The sequence below is a fragment of the Rhipicephalus microplus genome, unplaced genomic scaffold (assembly GCF_043290135.1).
Source record: "Rhipicephalus microplus isolate Deutch F79 unplaced genomic scaffold, USDA_Rmic scaffold_205, whole genome shotgun sequence".
In the NCBI taxonomy this organism is placed as follows: Eukaryota; Metazoa; Arthropoda; class Arachnida; order Ixodida; family Ixodidae; genus Rhipicephalus; species Rhipicephalus microplus.
In genome coordinates, this window is record NW_027464776.1 from 115,001 (window position 1) to 127,500 (window position 12,500).

The 12,500-nt window shown below is 60.9% G+C and overlaps 1 protein-coding gene and 2 non-coding genes across 3 annotated transcripts in view; 1 reads left to right on the forward strand and 2 right to left on the reverse strand.

Moving 5' to 3' along the window:
• LOC142792126 (uncharacterized) overlaps positions 1 to 12,500 on the forward strand; it is a gene marked incomplete at both ends in the record, with an annotated part of 286,387 nt that overhangs the window by 107,988 nt on the left and 165,899 nt on the right. The window lies entirely within an intron of this gene.
• LOC142792160 (5.8S ribosomal RNA) lies at positions 698 to 850 on the reverse strand. The gene has a single exon (XR_012890705.1). It is a non-coding gene; the product is annotated as a 5.8S ribosomal RNA (ribosomal RNA).
• LOC142792147 (small subunit ribosomal RNA) lies at positions 2,570 to 4,384 on the reverse strand. Its single transcript, XR_012890692.1, has one exon. It is a non-coding gene; the product is annotated as a small subunit ribosomal RNA (ribosomal RNA).

The window sequence follows — 12,500 nt, forward strand, 5'->3', positions numbered from 1 at the left end:
CTTAGACCGACGGCGGACTACGACGAGAACGCCTTAAGCTTCGCCAACGTTTCGCCAACTCGTGCGGGAGACTTTTTCCGCTTCGCGGCAAGTCGTCGCGCCGTGCTCTCCGCATCAACCGCGTACGCAGCGAACCGCAAACGTCGGGCGCAGCCTCCTCACCTCCCTGCGCTTTGCGCGCGAACGTTCCCTGTTCGCGCGGCAAAGCCTGGAGGAGGCACGGCCCCGCAGCGTGTTCGAGCGCCCGGTCTACGGGACACCCTGCTTACTTCGAGGGCAACAAGCGCAACGCAAGGCTGCGATCTCGCGCACTTTGCGCACGGCTGGAGAAGCTTTGCTGGCCGGCTTTCGCTCCTCGTGTTTACCGTGCGTTAAAGTTGCGCGTCCGTGGCTCTCGCAGCTCTTGCGCGCCCGGTCGCAGAGAGGAGTACGCAACCTCGACCGCACTTTCCCTGCAGGCTTCCTTCCGACTCGAAGTCCTGCGGCGGTCTCAACGAGGTGCCACATCCTCAATGCAGTCGGTCGCCCCCGTTTCGGTTGGGCTCTGGCACGACGGTCGCCACCGTCTCGCCCTTGAGTGGCCGCTGTTGGCGCTCGCTGTGAGGTGTTCAGCGTGCTGTCCGTGTTGCCGACGCGGTCAAAACGAGTCGACGGCTCACGTTCCCTTGTGCGCCGAAGGCTCTCTTGATATGTGATCCGACCCTCAGACAGACGAAGCCAAGGGAAGACCCAAGGCCGCAATGTGCGTTCAAAGAATCAGTGCTCAGTGTGTCCTGCAATTCACACCAAGTCTCGCAGCTGGCTGCGTTCTTCATCGACCCGAGAACCGAGTGATCCACCGCTTAGAGTCGTGAAAAAGTGTTTGTTCAATTCCGTACAGTCAAAACCAAACGTTTCTGGCACTCGGCCAAACAGTGGCCAAGAAGGGCGCTTTTCAGCGCACGCTTGGACTCCAAAACTCTGCCGCGCCTTTTTCGGCTGCCGCAAATCGAGCAAACGGTGTGTTTCGGACGGCGTTTCGCTTCCGCTACTTGCGAGTGCTTTCGTGGTCCACCCCTCTATAAATACTCGGGAGGCGTCGAAGCCGGTTCTCCAAGCCGGACCCGTAGGTATCGTTGTGTGCTCGCTCTCATTGGCCCGCCTAACCAGAAAATGCCTGCGGTACACCCATTTGGATAAGAGTGCACGCAGATGCGGGCCTCGACGGCTACACATTTCCTCGGGCGGCCGCCTCCCGGCCTCCGTGGAGCGCGGGATGCACGGTCCCATCGACAAGCCTCTCCCGTTTTTACCGTGGCGTCGCGGTTCACCACGGCGGGCGGGTCGGTCTCCTCCGCATAAAAAGGGGGACCCCCGCTTTTTGTTCCACGAAATCGCACAAGCTTTTTTCGCATCCACGGTTTGCCACCGCACACCAAAATGCCGATCCGGCTGCCTACTTTAGCCAACAGGTGGAGCCAGGCGCGCCGTACTTGCGCGGCACTTCCCACGTCCACCGAAGTCGGTGCCAAGGACCACTTTCGGCGCCGGAGCCGCGTACGAGCCTACTCGAGGCGGAAGAACGAAGCCAGCAAGGGCCTGGCCGCAAGTGCGTTCAATTGTCGGGACGTCCAAGTCCCTCGTTCTTCCGTGCTTCCTCTTTCGGCAAGTCGTTGCGGCACCTTCCCAAAGCGCGCAGACCCGCTAATCGCGACGAGCGCGACGTGGCCGTGCCGCCTTTCCCTCGGCAGCAAGCAAAACGCCTGGCAACGTCGACGCTCCCCTAACCGCGATCTCGCACCGTGTTTCGTGTGGCGAATTCAAAAGCCGGCCGGCGCTGCTGCAACCATTACGGTCGGTACGCATACGCCGCGGAGGGCGGGACGGTCATCGGAGCGTGCGGTTCCTCCATCGAGTACTGCGCACCTCGGCCGTCGCATCGCCGTGCCATGACCGGCCGCGCGTCAACGCGAACCGGTGCCAGCGAGATCCCTCGCCTGCAAGAACCGACCGGCAGCCTCCGTCACCCGAGGACGCGGAGGCGCTTGCCGCGGACGGCGGGACGGTATGCACTGGTGCACAGCGGACCCGTCACATCGCCAGTTCCTTGACCGACCGCCGACGCTTGTGCCGTTCCTCTCGTACTTGGCAGTCGCCGCGCGATTGTCGGGTCTCGTTCTTGCACGCTCGAACGGTCGGGAGGGCACTCGGCTGGCGTTTCGGGAACGCGCAGCCTCGCCTTCTACCGACGTAACCACGACTCGCCGTTCGCGCTCCGCCGCTCCTGTTTACAGTACTAGGCGGTCCCGCAGCGGTCGGGTCGCGCATTTCGAGCGCTTCGAGCCACGGTGCAGTGGCGGGTCGAAAGCCGACCTATGAGTGCGTTGCGCCGTTTGTACCCGCGTCCGCCACCTGGCCGACCGTCCAAGGTCGCGGTGTTGGCGTCCGCTGGGCGCAACAATTTGTCACGGGGTGCCGCTCCACATTCAGGCAGCCCCGTGGGGAAAAGCCGACCCCGCGTCCAAACGGGGTCAGCGGCAGAAAGTGTCGGGCGCAGACGCAGCTGAGGCGCTCACCCTTCACAATCCGTTAATGATCCTTCCGCAGGTTCACCTACGGAAACCTTGTTACGACTTTTACTTCCTCTAAATGATCAAGTTTGGTCATCTTTCCAACAGACCGGCGCAACCGAAAGGCCGCGCCGGACATCGGTCCGAAGACCTCACTAAATCATTCAATCGGTAGTAGCGACGGGCGGTGTGTACAAAGGGCAGGGACGTAATCAACGCGAGCTTATGACTCGCGCTTACTGGGAATTCCTCGTTCAAGGGGAACAATTGCAAGCCCCTATCCCAATCACGAAAGAAGTTCCACGGGTTACCCAGTCTTTTCAGACAGGGATAAAGACACGCTGCTTCCTTCAGTGTAGCGCGCGTGCGGCCCCGGACATCTAAGGGCATCACAGACCTGTTATTGCTCTGTTTCGTGCGGCTAGGAGCCGCTTGTCCCTCTAAGAAGGTTGTAAGGTGCTGGGAACCCCGCACCTATTTAATAGGCTAGAGTCTCGTTCGTTATCGGAATTAACCAGACAAATCGCTCCACCAACTAAGAACGGCCATGCACCACCATCCACCGAATCAAGAAAGAGCTCTCAATCTGTCAATCCTCCCAGTGTCCGGGCCGGGTAAGTTTTCCCGTGTTGAGTCAAATTAAGCCGCAGGCTCCACTCCTGGTGGTGCCCTTCCGTCAATTCCTTTAAGTTTCAGCTTTGCAACCATACTTCCCCCGGAACCCAAATACTTTGGTTTCCCGGAAGCTGCCCGCCGAGTCATTTGAGTAACTCAGGCGGATCGCTGGTTGGCATCGTTTATGGTCAGAACTAGGGCGGTATCTGATCGCCTTCGAACCTCTGACTTTCGTTCTTGATCAATGAAAACATTCTTGGCAAATGCTTTCGCAGTAGTTCGTCTTGCGACGGTCCAAGAATTTCACCTCTAGCGCCGCAATACGAATGCCCCCGTCCGTCCCTCTTAATCATTACCTCGTATTCCAAAAACCAACAGAACAGAAACGAGGTCTTGTTCTATTATTCCATGCAAGTTTATTCAGGCGACTCGCCTGCGTTGAGCACTCTAATTTTTTCAAAGTAAAAGCACCGGCCATCTCGAGGCACACAATGAAGTGCACCAAGAAAGAACCGGCATGATGTTCAGTCCGAGCCGTCGCATCGGGTAGATGCACTACTCGTCTGGAACTGAGATCCAACTACGAGCTTTTTAACCGCAGCAGCTTTAGTATACGCTATTGGAGCTGGAATTACCGCGGCTGCTGGCACCAGACTTGCCCTCCAATTGATCCTCGTTAAAGGATTTAGAGTGTACTCATTTCAATTACGGGGCCTCAAAAGAGTCCCGTATTGTTATTTTTCGTCACTACCTCCCCGTGCCGGGAGTGGGTAATTTGCGCGCCTGCTGCCTTCCTTGGATGTGGTAGCCGTTTCTCAGGCTCCCTCTCCGGAATCGAACCCTGATTCTCCGTTACCCGTAACAACCATGGTAAGCAAGTAACCTACCATCGAAAGTTGATAAGGCAGACACTTGAAAGAAACGTCGCCGGCTCGTGGCCATGCGATCAGCACAAAGTTATCCAGAGTCACCACACAATACGGGCCGAAACCCGATCGATCTTGGTCTAATAAAAGCACCCGTTACCCAAAGGGCTCCAGGCTCACTGCATGTATTAGCTCTAGAATTGCCACAGTTATCCAAGTAGGAAGAAACGATCTAAGGAACCATAACTGATTTAATGAGCCATTCGCGGTTTCGCCTTATTTCGGCATGTACTTAGACATGCATGGCTTAATCTTTGAGACAAGCATATGATTACTGGCAGGATCAACCAGGTAATCGTTCGACTGCGCGTCCGTCCTCGCCCTCGGCGGGCCGGACGCAGTCTGTGTGCGGCGGAGGCCACCTTCAGGCGCCCCAACACGCTTATTTTGCACTCCGAGATGACGGCGTTCGAGCTCGCTACGGCACAACCTTCCCGAAAGACGAGTGGGAGCCGTGCGGCAAGAAGCACGTTCATGCTCGCTCTTTTTCGTTGCATCGACTCGGTCGCGCCGTGCGGGTTGCCCAAGCCCGCTGCACTGTCGGTGGACCGGCCGGAACTAGCAACGGAGCCGAGACTGCAAAGCCGCCAGACGACGGGTCACGCCCGCGTCTTCGGCGCTTTCGCATCTGAATCGCCCGAGGACGACACGGAACACACCTCGATATCGTGGTAAAACGGCACCGTCCGACAACCAGCCCCTAACGCATCAAGCGGATGAGGCTGCAGACGACTGCCGTGGATTCCCCTGGAGCAGACCCGAGGACACGCTTGACGAGGCCGAAGCCCGCCGCATATCAGACACCCGGTCGCTTTCGCGTACGCCGCTCACGAGAACCCCCACATAATAGCAGCGATAAGTACCCAGACCTCCTTGGGCCCTAATACGAGCGTACTCGAGAAAATTTCACCGCGGGTGTGCCCCGAAACGTGTGGCATGTTGAGCGTGCCACAAGTCTACGTCGCTCTCAAACCCGCCGAGGTCGTAGAATTTGCGACCCTACTCACGAAATTCCCACCGAGGATACGGCCGCAAACGTACCGCACCTTGGGTAGGCCACGAGTTTGTGCAACACTACGCTGACGGCACAGCACCGAGGTCGTGCGCGCACGCACGGGAAAATTCCGCCGCGGTTTCTGCCGAAAACGTGAGGCACCACGACTCTCCGCAAGTTCGCGTCGACTGCGAAAGACCGAAGTCGTGAACGACGTGTCCGCTACTCGCCGCCGACACGCTGGACACCAAACGTACAACGACTCGACGGCGTCGTAGAGGCCCACGACGCGGTTTTCCTTAACGACGTCTCGGCGTGGCACCGACAGGTTAGAACGGCCGACCAACGTTCCCTGTCCGCCGTTCGGCTCAGTCGAAGGGCTCGGCGACTTCGGCAACGCTGCGAAGCCGCACGGTGACGCACGCCATGTCCCCATTTTTTTTTTTCTTTCTGCGTCTGCCGGGGTGCCCCTATAATAGCAGCGATAAGCACCCAGACCGCCGTGGGTCGCTCGCCCCGGCTGACGTGGTTTTTCGTACTCCTGCGGCGGTCGCCGTCAAGCACGTCCAAATACGCTACTTTCGTGGGCGCATTCACGCTCTTTCGCTTCGCCGGAGTGCCAGCACTCACTCTGCCAAAAACGGCGAACATCCGAGCGGCGGTTCCCACTTTTGCGTCGGCGTCGCAAACCCCGCCCCGGCAGACGAGGTTTGCCGTACTCGTGCGACGGTGGCCGGCGGGCACGTCGAAAGACGCCGATATCGTGCGCGAATTGGCGCACCTTGGCTTCACCGGAGTGCCGCCACTGACTCCTCCAAAAACGGCGAAGATCCGAGCGGCGCTTCCCACTTTCGCATCGGCGTCCCGAACTCCGCCCCGGCTGACGCGGTTTACCGTACTCGTGCGACGGTCGCCGGCGAGCACGTGGAAAGACGCCGATATCGTGCCCGAATCGGCTCCGTTCGGCTTCGCCGGAGTGCCAGCACTGGCTCGGCGAAAGACGACGAACATCCGAGCGACGGTTCTCACTATTGCGTACGCGTCGCAAACCCCGCCCCGGCAGACGCACTTTGCCGTACTCGTGCGACGGTCGCCGGCGAGCACGTAGAAAGACGCCGATATCGTGCCGGAATCGGCCCCGTTTGGCTTCGCCGGAGTGCCAGCACTCACTCGGCCACAAACGGCGAACATCCGAGCGGCGGTTCCCACTTAGCCGTCGGCGTCCCGAACTCCGCCCCGGCAGACGCGGTTGCCGAGCTCGTGCGACTAGCGACCGCGAAGCCGTCTCGCGACGCCGCTTTCGTGCGCGGCTCCCACTGCGACCTGGGTCACCCGAGGTCGACGAGCAAAAAAGAATGTCGAAAAAAATTTTTTTTTTTTTGCGTCTGCCGGGGTGCCCCTATAATAGCAGCGATAAGCACCCAGACCGCCATGGGTCGCTCGCCCCGGCTGACGTGGTTTTTCGTTTTCCTGCGGTGGTCGTCGTCAAGCACGTCCAAACACGCCACTTTCGTGGGCGCATTCGCGCTCTTTCGCTTCGCCGGAGTGCCAGCACTCACTCTGCCAAAAACGGCGAACATCCGAGCGGCGGTTCCCACTTTTGCGTCGGCGTCGCAAACCCCGCCCCGGCAGACGAGGTTTGCCGTACTCGTGCGACGGTGGCCGGCGGGCACGTCGAAAGACGCCGATATCGTGCGCGAATTGGCGCACCTTGGCTTCACCGGAGTGCCGCCACTGACTCCTCCAAAAACGGCGAAGATCCGAGCGGCGCTTCCCACTTTCGCATCGGCGTCCCGAACTCCGCCCCGGCTGACGCGGTTTACCGTACTCGTGCGACGGTCGCCGGCGAGCACGTGGAAAGACGCCGATATCGTGCCCGAATCGGCTCCGTTCGGCTTCGCCGGATTGCCAGCACTGGCTCGGCGAAAGACGACGAACATCCGAGCGACGGTTCTCACTATTGCGTACGCGTCGCAAACCCCGCCCCGGCAGACGCACTTTGCCGTACTCGTGCGACGGTCGCCGGCGAGCACGTAGAAAGACGCCGATATCGTGCCGGAATCGGCCCCGTTTGGCTTCGCCGGAGTGCCAGCACTCACTCGGCCACAAACGGCGAACATCCGAGCGGCGGTTCCCACTTAGCCGTCGGCGTCCCGAACTCCGCCCCGGCAGACGCGGTTGCCGAGCTCGTGCGACTAGCGACCGCGAAGCCGTCTCGCGACGCCGCTTTCGTGCGCGGCTCCCACTGCGACCTGGGTCACCCGAGGTCGACGAGCAAAAAAGAATGTCGAAAAAAATTTTTTTTTTTTTTTTGCGTCTGCCGGGGTGCCCCTATAATAGCAGCGATAAGCACCCAGACCGCCATGGGTCGCTCGCCCCGGCTGACGTGGTTTTTCGTTTTCCTGCGGTGGTCGTCGTCAAGCACGTCCAAACACGCCACTTTCGTGGGCGCATTCGCGCTCTTTCGCTTCGCCGGAGTGCCAGCACTCACTCTGCCAAAAACGGCGAACATCCTAGTGGCGGTTCCCACTTTTGCGTCGGCGTCGCCAACCCCGCCCCGGCATACGCGGTTTGCCGTACTCGTGCGGCGGTGGCCGGCGGGCACGTCGAAAGACACCGATATCGTGCGCGAGTCGATGCTTCTTGGTCTCGCAGGAGGGCCGCCACTCACTCCTGCAAAAACGGCGAAGATCCGAGCGGCGCTTCCCACTTTTTCGTCGGCGTCGCAAACCTCGCCCCGGCAGACGCGCTTTGCCGTACTCGTGCGACGGTCGCCGGCGAGCACGTCGAAATACGCCGATATCGTGCCCGAATCGGCCCCGTTTCGCTTCGCCGGAGTGCCAGCACTCGCTCGGCCAAAGACGACGAACATCCGAGCGACGGTTCCCACTATTGCGTACGCGTCGCGAACCCCGCCCCGGCAGACGCAGTTTGCCGTACTCGTGCGGCGGTGGCCGGCGGGCACGTCGAAAGACGCCGATATCGTGCACGAATTGGCGCTCCTTGGCTTCACCGGAGTGCCAGCACTCACTCGGCCAAAAACGGCGAACATCCGAGCAGCGGTACCCACTTAGCCGTCGGCATCCCGAACTCCGCGCCGGCTGACGCGGTTGCCGAGCTCGTGCGACTAGCGACCGCGAACGCGTCTCGCGACGCCGCTTTCGTGCGCGGCTCCCATTGCGACCTGGGTTACCCGAGCTCGACCAGCAAAAAAGAAGGTCGAAAATTTTTTTTTTTTTTCTGCGTCTGCCGGGGTGCCCCTATAATAGCAGCGATAAGCACCCAGACCGCCGTGTGTCGCTCGCCCCGGCTGACGTGGTTTTTCGTACTCCTGCAGCGGTCGCCGTCACGCACGTCCAAATACGCCACTTTCGTGGGCGCATTCGCGCTCTTTCGCGTCGCCGGAGTGCCAGCACTCACTCTGCCAAAAACGGCCAACATCCGAGCGGCGGTTCCCACTTTTGCGTCGGCGTCGTAAACCCCGCCCCGGCAGACGCGGTTTGCCCTACTCGTGCGACGGTCGCCGGCGAGCGCGTCGAAAGACGCCGATATCGTGCGCTAATTGGCGCTCCTTGGCTTCTCCGGAGTGCCGCCACTCACTCCTCCAAAAACGGCGAAGATCCGAGCGGCGTTCTCCACTTTCGCATCGGCGTCCCGAACTCCGCCCGGGCTGACGCGGTTTACCGTACTCGTGCGACGGTCGCCGGCGGGCACGTCGAAAGACGCCGATATCGTGCCGTAATCGGCCCCGTTTGGCTTCGCCCGTGTGCCAGCACTCACTCGGCCAAAAACGGCGAACATCCGAGCAGCGTTTCCCACTTTCGCATCGGCGTCCCGAAGCCCGCCCCGGCAGACGCGGTTTGCCCTACTCGAGCGACGGTCGCCGGCGATCACGTCGAAAGGCGCCGAATTCGTGCACGAATCGATGCTTCTTGGTCTCGCAGGAGGGCCGCCACTCACTCCTGCAAAAACGGCGAAGATCCGAGTTGCGCTTCCCACTTTTTCGTCGGCGTCCCGAACTACGCCCCGGCTGACGCGGTTTACCGTACTCGTGCGACGGTCGCCGGCGGGCACTTCAAAATACGCCGATTTCGTGGGCGCATTCACGCTGTTTCGCTTCCCCGGAGTGCCAACACTCACTCTGCCGAAAGCGGCGATCATCCGAGCGGCGGTTCCCACTTTTGCGTCGGCTTCGCAAACGGCGCCCCGGCAGACGCGCTCGTGCGACGTACTCGTGCGACGGTCGCCGGCGAGCACGTCGAAAGACGCCGATATCGTGCTCGAATCGACCCCGTTTCGCTTCGCCGGAGTGCTGCCAGTCACGGCGCAGAAAACGGCGAACAAGTGTTTTTTTTTTTTTTTTCCTAGAATTTGTGTTATAGAAGGCACATTTGATATCGGACGATAATTTTCAACTTTATCACGCGCACCGATTTTCGTGTAGAGGTTTGCAAGTTTATGGGAATTTCTCCACTTGGAATAATGCGATTTAGTAGTACTACGAGAACTTCATGGATGTACTCAAGGGTACGGGGCAAGTCAGTTACGTCAACACCTGCAGATTTTTTACACTTCAAACTGAAAATTGTTGGTTGTGAGTCCTCGTGTGATATTAAAGGCCGATTCGCTAACACATAGAACAAAGAAAGAAAGGAAGAAAAAACGCCCGCGCTCGCTCAAGAAACCTGGGTTCGCAACAAGTGGCAACAACAAGCAACCGAGCGAGTGCGCCAAAACCCGTGGCGGCCGAACAAACGCGAAGTCCCAACCGCGTCAGCCGGGGCGGCACGGGACAGGAAAAATCACTTCAGCCGGGGCGGCGGGGCACCGAATAAACCTCGTCACCTCGTCGCAGGATAAAAGAGGAAACAAAAAGTCTAAACAGCGTCTGCTGGAGCGAATGCGTAATAAAACAACAACAACAACAAAAAAAAAAACACCCGCGCTCAAGAAGTCTGCAATCACCACAAAAGGCGACTGTGACCGAGCAGCGTCAGCCGGGGCCGTGCGGAAACGGAAAAACCGCGACTACCGGGGCGTCGAGGCACCGAAAAATCCACTTCAGCCGCGGCGAAAAAAAAAAACAAAAAGAAAGACGGAGGGGGGGGGGGAACCACGTCTGCCGGGGCGAAGGAAAAAAAAAAACGCGTCTGCCGGGGCGAGCCCGGGTGCGGCACCACCGGGAAAACTGTGGCAAACAGACATGGCGATCGAGTGAGTGGGCCGCCAGCCAGGCTCAGCCAAAAAGTGCAAAGTCCGAACTGCGTCAGCCGGGGCGGCAAAAACCACGTCAGCCGGGGCGGCGCAAAAAACCGCGTCTGCCGGGGCGGCACGAAACCGCGTCAGCCGGGGCGGCGCGAAAACTGCGTCAGCCGGGGCGAAAGAAAAAAAAAAAAAAAACGCGTCTGCCGGGGCGAGCCCGGGTGCGGCACCACCGGGAAAACTGTGGCAAACAGACATGGCGATCGAGTGAGTGGGCCGCCAGCCAGGCACAGCCGAAAAGTGCAAAGTCCGAACCGTGTCAGCCGGGGCGGCAAAAAACCGCGTCAGCCGGGGCGGCGCAAAAAACCGCGTCTGCCGGGGCGGCACGAAACCGCGTCAGCCGGGGCGGCGCGAAAACTGCGTCAGCCGGGGCGAGCCCGGGTGCGGCACCACCGGGAAAACTGTGGCAAACAGACATGGCGATCGAGTGAGTGGGCCGCCAGCCAGGCTCAGCCAAAAAGTGCCAAGTCCGAACTGCGTCAGCCGGGGCGGCAAAAAACCGCGTCAGCCGGGGCGGCGCAAAAAACCGCGTCTGCCGGGGCGGCGCGAAAACCGCGTCTGCCGGGGCGGCGCGAAAACTGCGTCAGCCGGGGCGAAAGAAAAAAAAAAACGCGTCTGCCGGGGCGAGCCCGGGTGCGGCACCACCGGGAAAACTGTGGCAAACAGACATGGCGATCGAGTGAGTGGGTCGCCAGCAAGGCTCAGCCAAAAAGTGCTAAGTCCGAACTGCGTCAGCTGGGGCGGCAAAAAACCGCGTCTGCCGGGGCGGCACGAAACCGCGTCAGCCGGGGCGGCGCGAAAACCGCGTCTGCCGGGGCGGCACGAAACCGCGTCAGCCGGGGCGGCGCGAAAACTGCGTCAGCCGGGGCGAGCCCGGGTGCGGCACCACCGGGAAAACTGTGGCAAACAGACATGGCGATCGAGTGAGTGGGCCGCCAGCCAGGCACAGCCGAAAAGTGCTAAGTCCGAACTGCGTCAGCCGGGGCGGCAAAAACCGCGTCAGCCGGGGCGGCGCGAAAACCGCGTCTGCCGGGGCGGCACGAAACCGCGTCAGCCGGGGCGGCGCGAAAACTGCGTCAGCCGGGGCGAGCCCGGGTGCGGCACCACCGGGAAAACTGTGGCTAACAGACATGGCGATCGAGTGAGTGGGCCACCAGCCAGGCTCAGCCAAAAAGTGCTAAGTCCGAACTGCGTCAGCCGGGGCGGCAAAAACCGCGTCAGCCGGGGCGGCGCAAAAAACCGCGTCTGCCGGGGCGGCACGAAACCGCGTCAGCCGGGGCGGCGCGAAAACTGCGTCAGCCGGGGCGAAAGAAAAAAAAAAAAACGCGTCTGCCGGGGCGAGCCCGGGTGCGGCACCACCGGGAAAACTGTGGCAAACAGACATGGCGATCGAGTGAGTGGGCCGCCAGCCAGGCACAGCCGAAAAGTGCCAAGTCCGAACTGCGTCAGCCGGGGCGGCAAAAAACCGCGTCAGCCGGGGCGGCGCAAAAAACCGCGTCTGCCGGGGCGGCACGAAACCGCGTCAGCCGGGGCGGCGCGAAAACTGCGTCAGCCGGGGCGAGCCCGGGTGCGGCACCACCGGGAAAACTGTGGCAAACAGACATGGCGATCGAGTGAGTGGGCCGCCAGCCAGGCTCAGCCAAAAAGTGCCAAGTCCGAACTGCGTCAGCCGGGGCGGCGCAAAAAACCGCGTCTGCCGGGGCGGCGCGAAAACCGCGTCTGCCGGGGCGGCGCGAAAACTGCGTCAGCCGGGGCGAAAGAAAAAAAAAACGCGTCTGCCGGGGCGAGCCCGGGTGCGGCACCACCGGGAAAACTGTGGCAAACAGACATGGCGATCGAGTGAGTGGGCCGCCAGCAAGGCTCAGCCAAAAAGTGCCAAGTCCGAACTGCGTCAGCCGGGGCGGCAAAAAACCGCGTCTGCCGGGGCGGCACGAAACCGCGTCAGCCGGGGCGGCGCGAAAACCGCGTCTGCCGGGGCGGCACGAAACCGCGTCAGCCGGGGCGAGCCCGGGTGCGGCACCACCGGGAAAACTGTGGCAAACAGACATGGCGATCGAGTGAGTGGGCCGCCAGCCAGGCACAGCCGAAAAGTGCTAAGTCCGAACTGCGTCAGCCGGGGCGGCAAAAACCGCGTCAGCCGGGGCGGCGCAAAAA